The sequence below is a fragment of the Pteropus vampyrus genome, unplaced genomic scaffold, assembly GCF_000151845.1.
Source record: "Pteropus vampyrus isolate Shadow unplaced genomic scaffold, Pvam_2.0 Scaffold205, whole genome shotgun sequence".
In the NCBI taxonomy this organism is placed as follows: Eukaryota; Metazoa; Chordata; class Mammalia; order Chiroptera; family Pteropodidae; genus Pteropus; species Pteropus vampyrus.
In genome coordinates, this window is record NW_011888986.1 from 1,289,533 (window position 1) to 1,292,638 (window position 3,106).

General features: G+C 52.6%; 1 protein-coding gene across 2 annotated transcripts in view; it reads left to right on the plus strand.

Moving 5' to 3' along the window:
* The window catches only part of SEMA4D (semaphorin 4D), a 96,343-nt gene that overhangs the window by 31,327 nt on the left and 61,910 nt on the right, over positions 1-3,106 (plus strand). Inside the window, exon 1 of one of the 2 annotated variants that reach the window (XM_023537951.1) lies at positions 462-484. The exons of the other annotated variant lie outside the window; for it this stretch is intronic. The gene's annotated coding sequence lies outside the window, so the exon portion shown is untranslated. Of the gene's footprint in view, positions 1-461; positions 485-3,106 lie in introns of those variants that run through there. 2 annotated transcript variants of the gene reach the window in all.

Consider the following 3,106-nt stretch of genomic DNA (forward strand, 5'->3'; position numbering starts at 1 on the left):
GGTTAAATAAAACATGTTATTTAGACATCACCTGTTGTTTTTAGTCTCTGAACGTGACTTCTGGGAACATCTGAAATCACACGTGGGGCTAGCATGTGCAGCTTACCCAGTGCTTTTGAGGGAAGCACAGATATAGGTGGTTCTTTGGTGCCCTCTGCATTTGAGCTCCCCCTTCTGTCAAGGCCCAGACTGTGGGTTGGGAGGCACTGAAAATACCTTTAAATCTGCGGTAAGTGCTCTTGTTTTTTGCATTTCTGCAGACATTTACTAACAGACTGCTGGGCCTTATCAGACACAGTGCCCTGCTCAGACTGCGTTTCTCCTGCACAGGGAACCCAGCCCTCTGTTTCCGTGAGTGGGCTCCTCCATGAAAGACTCCCTGTTGTCCAGGCATCTGTCTCCCTTTTTCCTGTGCATAAAAGAGATGTGCAGTGTGTCCGCAGCCTGGTTTTCCACTTGCAGCCATGTCCTGCACACGGTGGTGGTGAGCAGAGCCTGCATGGCCACATGGCTTTGATGAACTACTGCCTTGTTCCAGTGGGAGGAGGCACCGCCTGTTAACCCTTTCCTGCCTGACCTGCAGTCACTTCCTCTGGGGTCTTGCTGTTTCTGCAGCTGTGGGGCACATGCGGAGTCTTGGGAAGAGACCCACAGGCATTCCCACATCTGGCCAAGCTATTTATAGCCCACAAAGGCCCATTTTTCTCTGAAAAGAGTGGGCATGTGGTGATGCTGTCATGCACACGGGTGAAGCCAGTGAAACGAGCCTTTTATTAAATGACTTTTTGGTGTGTCTGGTTCATTTCATCTCTGCACAGGCCTAGGGTTTCAGATCTCCCTGCTGCTGTCTGTGACTGCACATATGGAGCCCGGGTGGAGCTGTGGCCCACAGGGTGGCGCCACCCTCTAGTTGGGACGGCATGGTCTAGGTCAGCAAGCCCCGGTTCTCCCATGACACCAGGGAAGGGACAGGTTTGTTCAGGCCAATCTTTCCACAGTGTGCTGAACTCCCTCCTTGTGCCCAGCATACTGTGGGCACCGGGACCTCCACATGGAAAAAGCATTCTAGTGTCGGGGAAGATAGACTGTAAATGGAATCAAGTATGAGGAGCGAGACGTGATGGGTGTGAAGGAGAGAACCCACGTGGAGAAGGGACAGCAGGAGGCCTCACTGAGAAGGGGCAATTGGTTGAGAAAAGATAGTAGCTGGGCCTGAGTTTGGAGAGGAGAGGAGCAGCAGGTGCAAAGGCCCTCATGCAGGCCCGAGTCTTGGGTGTTGGGAGGTGGACCAGGGGAACGTGAGCCTCTTGGTGCTAAGAAACGCTGATATGGGAGCCTTGGGAACTGAGGGTTTGGGCAGCACTTCAGGTTTCTGGGGAGAATGGACTGTAGAAGGGGTGCTAGAAGTCCTTTTAAGAGGTTGCACGGTAATCCTGGAGAAGGTGGTAGTGCAAGCCAGGGTGCAGGGTGGAGGATGGCCCAGTCAGGTGTTTGTTGGGAGATGGAGCTGTGGGGACTTGTTGCCATGTCGGGCCTTGGGTGGGGTGGAGTGGGGGTTGAGGATGTGCTGAGCTTTTGGCTGAGCACCTGGAAGGACGGGGGCATCTATGTATGGGCCAGTTCCCTTCAGGCTGTCTAGGAGGCATCCCAGCCTTGGGAGATGGGCAGTGGGACTTGGCACCATGTGAAGTGTAGTGGGGGAGGCCCTGGAGTTAGGGAGGCATCTGAGGACCAGTCCTAGGGGTGGGTCCCGGCTGGAGCACCTAGTCTCACAGAGGGTGGAAGATGGGCCACCTCACCTGGGAATTGGCTTCGTTCATATATCCATCAGATTAGATGAGCCTGGCTGTGCAGGACACAGAGTAGGAGCCTCCACTGAGATTGGAGGGATAAGGACAAAGGCATACAAGGGTGGAGAGAAGTGTGGTTCCCAGCGGCTGCGGGGCCCCTCGGGTAAAATGGCTCTTGATGGATGAAAGACTCAGATGAGTGGCAGCTGTGTGGGAAGGAGAAGATGAGAGACTCGGATGGGTGGCAGCTGCGTGGACAGGGATGCAAGACTTGGGGTGCACCCCAGCTGAGCCCGGTGGGGTGCTCTGAGTGGCTGGGCACTAAGGCAGTTGGAGGCAGGAGTAAGGTGTGGGCGAAGCAGAGACCCCTATGCTGGGCCACTTCTAGGCTTTAGGACTCCAGCAGTGTTTTTTAAGGACCAGGAGGTAGGTTTAGGAAGGAGTGCCTCCCTCCTCCTGTGCAAGCCTCGTAGGAACACTCATGCCTTCATCACTTCCTTGTGCTGCCTAATTGGAAAGGCATGGTGATCCATGGTCAGGAACAGCTCACGTGTGAGTCAAAGGAGGGCACTCGTTTTTGCAGGAAAATGCTATAGGCAACATAGTTTGCCCACTGTCCTCACTTAAACCTGAGAGGCCCATTTCATTATGGAAATGAGATCGTATGTCCTGTCTTTTTGGTTGTAGTTGGCGGGGTGGGGGAGTTGATTACTAACCAGACAGTACTCCATTATGAACTTGGACTGGCCCAGCTTGGAGCCACTCACTTGGGCTCCAGGATTGGTTTTTCAGTCCCTGGTAGGAAGCTGACGAATGGCTCCAAAGAAGGCAGGTTCTAATTTGACACCTCTGAGTGTCACCTTATCTAGAAATAAGGTCTTTGTAGATGTGATTCACTTAAGAATATTGAGATGGGAAGGTGATCCTGGATTATCTCGTGGGCCCTAAATGCCATCATAGGTACCTTATGGGATGGAGGCAGGAGGAGATTTAAAAGACAAGAAGAGAAGGTGATGTGAAGATGGAAGCGGAAATTAGAGTAATGTGAGTGTCATGGCTGATTTTATGTGTCAGCTTGACTGGGCCACAGGACACCCAGATACCTGGTGAACCATGATTCTGAGTGTGTCTGTGAGAGTGTCTCTGGCTGAAATTAGGATTTGATTCTGTAGACTGAGTAAAGCAGATGCTCTCCTTGTTGTGGGTGGGCTTCATCCAATCAGTTGAGGGCCCGAATAGAGCAGAGAATTCCCTCCCTCTGTCTGGCTGCCTTTGAGCTGGGACATTAGTCCTCTCCTGCCTTCAGATTTGAACTC